Consider the following 6,000-nt stretch of genomic DNA (forward strand, 5'->3'; position numbering starts at 1 on the left):
CGCACCAAACATTGACCTTGGGACTGTCTCTAGCCACTTCGCATGTAACTTAAGGATGCTGTGAATTCCCTTCAGTTTGCCGGATACATGCAACATTGCTTCATAGGAGAAATACATTTTTCTAAAAAGTCATCGTTTGCATCAATCTTGCCAAGCATATCCACTGCAAACTGTTCTCGCTGAGGTTTGTCCGTGGGTTTTAATGTCTGAAATAGCTGCACCTGGTAGGAATATAGCCCAACTCTCTGGCCCCCCTAGGCACCCATTTTGTCGGACTCCTTGCAAGCACATGCCGTACACTGTCCACGTCGGCGTCTGCAACATACGGGTGACCCGCCCGCTTTTTATGGAGAACACCACCTGTTTCCATAAGTGATGTATGCCAAGCCCGAAATAGTTGGTCGGGACTGTGGTTGCCTTCCATACCGTGGTCAAAATTATCGTTCTTCTTCGGTACCTGACGTCGTCTGTATGAACCACCCCATACACTGAGCTTCCTCCTGTGGCGTCCTCATTTTATCATTGTCCAGTTCACTATTGCGTCAAAACTGCTTCACCTGGGAAGTAAAGAAACACTGCATGAGTTATCTTGGTATCACATGTTGAAAACCATGTGTTAATCTCTATTATATTTTTAAAGTTATTGATGTCTTATGTTGTAAAGATAATTTACGGATACCCTTTACTGTTCGCAAAATTCAATCTGAGGAGCTAAGTTTTTGTTTTGTATTAAATGTAGTTCGAAGACATGCTTGGATGAACATGCTGCTATTTCAGACATACCCTAAGGCCAAACAAAGCTTTCCGCTTGATTGTAGACTAGAAAACACGGATAATTATTTGCACAATTTGTGTTTTTCGTTTTAAAAACTATGAGCTGTTTGGGCTCGATATTCAATCAATTTCCTTCCCACGCCAGTTTCATCTAACAAACGGTAGCCCAGAGCGTGGTTGTTTTGTCCTCTGGAAAGGATCAACAGTATTCGTAGTACTCCTTTACCGTAAATTGTATTTGCTTCATTTGATTAATTACGCACTGTTTTACACATAACTATTGGTAGCATGGAAGTCAGCCCCTACCCATGGATAGGCTGTCTTAAGAAGAATCAACTTCTGTACGAATTACGAACTAGGCAGGCATCTGGCGAGGGCGCAGTGCCTGATTTCGCTGCTCGTTTACGCTGTTGGCAGACCCGTGGACCTCAGCTTCGCCTCCACTCCTAAGGTAGGTGCTGTGCTCAGTGATGGTTCAGCGGGGTTGTCAGGGCTGCGAGAAAATGTAGACTTCTTTAAGGGATAGTAAGCCTACGCATAAAAATCTCCATAGGATCCAAGCACAGGCCAGTCGCCAGGGTGAATCGCGTTGGGGATTTAAAGCAAGCAGAATTTAAACAGGTTTCTATCGGGCTGTTTCTGAGCGCGGCCGGCTTGTCTCGTCTCTTGGACCACGTTTTGAGAGATCTCAAGTTCAAATCCGTTTACAGCTACCTTGACGATGTGGTTGTTTACCGGGCTTCGTTCGCGGGGCGCCTGCATCACCTCGAAGAAGTTTTGCTAAATTTTAGGGAGGCCGGGCTTATGGTGAAACCTTCTAAGATAATTTTCGCTTCTCTAGGTATATCTTGTTTTGGTCACCTCGTCTCGGCTCAAGTAGTCAGTACTGATACGGAGAAAACACGTTCCTTGCGTGGCTTCCTCCTTCCAAAGAGCAAGAAGGGAGTTGCTAGATTTCTTTCGAAAATTGGTTACTAACTTCGCCCATCTGGCTGCGGCTTATGAGTAACTTTTGCTTGGGGCAAGAGTCACCAAGTCTCCTTTTAGGCAGTCAAGGCTGTTCTTAGCAATCCTCTCTTGTTACCCACACTGAATTTCGGCAAGCCCTTCATTGTCCAGACTGACGCATCTAATTCAGAGCTAGCTGCGGTGCTCCTCCAAGAACACCAGGGGGGGCGTCGACCTGTTGCCTACGCATCTCGTTGCTTATCTGCCACTGAATTGAAATACTCAGTATTTGAGTGGGAATCTTTGGCCGTTCTCTTCGTCTTGGAGAAGCTCAAGTCACATCTGTGAAATAGGGAATTCATCCTGAGACTGATAATCGGGGGTTCAGTTGGGTTTTGGCCCGCCTCAGAAAAACTGATAGGATTTCTCGTTGGACATTATACATCACCGCCTTCCGATTCGAGGTCAATCATATCACGGGTCCAAACAATGGCCTGCCCGACCAGTATGAAGAGTGCAACTTCCCTTCATGTTCTGAAAACCGATGGACAACTTCCCTTGGGCTGCACTGTTTTAACTGAGGTTCCAGAACTCTTTTGCGATCTCACGAAGAGACAGGAAGAGGATTCCCGTATTCGTCAAATAAAGAAAAAGCTTTTAAAAGGCGAGCACATAAAAGGGTATGTCCTTAATAAACGTATTGTGTGTCAAAAGAGTAAGGGCAACCGCACTTTCAAGGTTTGTTTTCCACTGGTGTTGGTTCCCGCTGCTTTTTAGGTATTTCCATAGTCCTGCGGTGGAAGGTCAACTAGCTTTTCATAATACCTTAGCAAAAATTAGACAGCATCTGGTGTGACCGGCTATGTGTAAGAATATAAAACGGTTAGTGGGAGAGTGTCAAATGTGCAAACAAGCGAAACCTAATTCCTTCAGTGCATTTAAGTGACTGTAACTGTGCATTAAGTGATCACCGACTTTAATTCAGTAAAGTTGTTTATTGGAGGCTGTTGTCTTGCCTGCCTGCCGTTATAAAGGGTGAGTCACTAACTGTTGTCACGTAGAATAACTCCGAAAGTATGATAGTAGCTGAAGTTACATGGCGTTGGTTTTTTTTTTTTTTTTTTTTTTTTTTTTTTTTTTTTTTTTTGCTAGGTGGGGTCGTGCCAGAGATATGGTCAGCTTTTTTTTTTTTTTTTTTTTTAATGGAATGATATTTTCAGGTACTTATTTTCTGATAGCGGCTATAGAGACGAATCCAGTGATGTGTAACAGTAAGGTCTTTGAAGGTCAACGAAGGTCAAAAAGGTGCACGAACGTCCATTTACAGAAGGTGTTCGAAGTGATGACCATTGGTATCAATGCAGTGCTACAATCTTCTTATCATATATTGAGTGGTATTACTTATCACTTCGGCGCTTATCGAAGCACATCCTCTGACAATTCTCTCTCGTATATCGAGCAAATAGTAAATATTCGCCGAATACGACGTATCCATCTAACGTGCCATTGACATGTAAACATCATTCGATAGTTTTGCAATACAACACTAATAGGAACGGTAAGAGTAGTATCGTCGTATCAAGCGAATGTGAATGATGTGTTCCTTCGAAGAACAAGCCGATATGCTTCTCATTTACGGAGAATTCCAACGAAATTCGGTGTGAGCTACTGACTTATAAGCTGAAAGATATCGTCAAAGTACTCAACCTACACGTCGTACTTTTAAATATGTGTATGATAAATTGAGAACAACAGGATCTTTAACGCATCGGAAACATATTCGGCAAAGGAAAGTTACTAACGAGGGAGCCGGCCGGTGTGGCCGAGCGGTTCCAGACGCTTCAGTCTGGAGACCACTACGGTAGCAGGTTCAAAGCCTGCCTCGGGAATGGATGTGTGTGATGTCCTTAGGTTAGGTAGGTTTAAGTAGTTCTAAGTTCTAGGGGACTGACCTCAGATGTTAAGTCCCATAGTGCTCAGAGTCATTTGAACCATACTAACGAGGAAACGGAAATTGGTACTCTTGCCACGGTGGTACGAGATCCTTGTGTTACTTCGCGTCGAATTTCAAGGGAATCTGGCATGAGCCAAATTAGTGTTGTTCGTGTTCTGCATCGCCATAAATATAATCCTTATCATATCAGTCTCCACCAAGAATTAACTGGTACGGATTGTATGCCTCGCATTGAATTATGCCAATGGGGTCAACTACAGATTCAGAGGATGACACATTTATTAATTAGATTTTATTATGGAAATGTTAATTTGCATAACTTGCATTATTGGACAACTGAAAATCCATTTTGGCTGCGGCAAGTTGCACAACAATAACCGTGGTCCTTGAATGTACTGTGTGAGATTCTGGAGGACAGAATTATAGGCCCCTGTTTTATCGAAGAAAATCTTAAAGGTAGGTAGCACACCACATTCCTGCAAGAAACATTAGGTCTGTTATTTGAAGAAATACCTTTAGGAACAAGGAACAGAATCAACACGATGGGTGTCCGGCACTATTTTCGTTGATGGCTAGAAATGAGTTGCAGAGACAATTCCCAAATCGTAGGATTGGACGTGAAGGAGATGTGTCGTAGCCGGCTCGTTCGCCAGACTTGACGCCTCTGGATTTTTTTCTTGTGGGGATTCGTAAAAGACGTTGTTTGTAAAGACGTTACAACTACATCTGAAGATATGCGAGAGAGAATTGTCGGAGCATGTGCTTCGATATGTCCCATTGTGATAAGGATTGCAGCACTGCATTGATACGAATGGTCATCGCTTTGCACACCTTCTGTAAATGGACGTTCAAGTCATCTTTGTGATCTTCGTTGATCTTCAAAGACCTTATGTTACACATCATTAGATTCATCTGGATAGCCGCTATTAGAAAATAAGTACCAAACCATAGCATCCCATTTAAAAAAACAAAGTTGTACCGTCATATCTCTAAAGCGGCCCCACCTAGCAACAAAAAACAAACGTCATATTATGGCCCTCGTTATCCCATGCAACTTTTGTCTCACGGACTTTTCAGCTCCTGTCATACTTACGGAGTTATTCTTGGTGGCAATGGTTAGTGGCTCACCCTGTATATTATCCTTTGCTGTTTGTAAAAGAAGAGAAATAATCTGTTCTTGGTGTTTCAGTAATGAATAGAAGGTGAGTCTGAGATCCTTAGCTAATTTGTTTGCGTACCTACTTCTGCCGCTATTCGGTCAGAATTTGAAGTTTATTGAAGATCTGTATCGTGATATCTATTTGATGGTAAGAAATTGAAATCCTGACGATTGCTTAAATAGTATTTGTTGGTATATGTCTTAATAAAATTCTCTCTTTCTTTGTCCAAACCTGTTGAACGTTATAGTAGCCATGTGCGGACTCCTCCAGTCCTTCCAATAGGGGACACTCATGAATCGTGCCACCCCTGTCTCACCTATGGAACCATATCATTATTTAGTCTTTCACCAGTTTCGTGGTAATAATGATTCTGTTGACTTACCTAAAATGGTGGTTAAGAGTCCCACTTCAGGAGAGTGCCCACGAGTAACAACTGTTGGCCAGCGCCCGACAGGTGGGACACGGGCAACCTGTGGCGTCCGCCTGCCCCTGTGTCCACGCATTTTCGGACGCCACCCATCCAGTAATCCTTAGCCCATTTCCTCCATATCCGGTACTGTGGTGACAGAGACACCCCGTGCAGGTTATAATTGTCAAACACAACAAAAGGCTCTGAGTACTATGGGACTTAACAGCTGAGGTCATCAGTCACCTAGAACTTATAACTACTTAAACCTAACTAACCTAAGGACAGGACATACATCCATGCCCAAGGCAGGATTCGAATCTGCGACCGTAGCAGTCGCGCGGCTCCGGACTCCACGCCTAGAACCGCTCGGCCACCGCGGCTGGCTGGTGAATACACAACAAATTACATTGACAATTGCAATTCCTTTAAATATAGAGATATGTCGATACCAAGATGGCAATATCGAGTACAGATACTTTTATTTTATATTATATTTTTTTCGCAATGTTCGGTAAATATTTGTAAAAGTTCTTTTGAAATTGTAGTAGGACATAATTTTACTTTCACTGCTTGAAGGAGTATTTACTTTTCTGGGCTTTCATCACGTCCAATTTTTTTCTTTGGCTGTGTGATGCAAGTATAGTGGGGACAAAAGCAGTGGTCAGAGGTCAGATTACACTTGGGGGGGGGGGGGGGGGGTGAATGGAATAACAAGATTTCAGATGTGAAGAAAAAGCACACCAGCAGTGTTAAAA

The sequence above is a fragment of the Schistocerca americana genome, chromosome 5 (genome assembly GCF_021461395.2).
Source record: "Schistocerca americana isolate TAMUIC-IGC-003095 chromosome 5, iqSchAmer2.1, whole genome shotgun sequence".
NCBI lineage: Eukaryota > Metazoa > Arthropoda > Insecta > Orthoptera > Acrididae > Schistocerca > Schistocerca americana.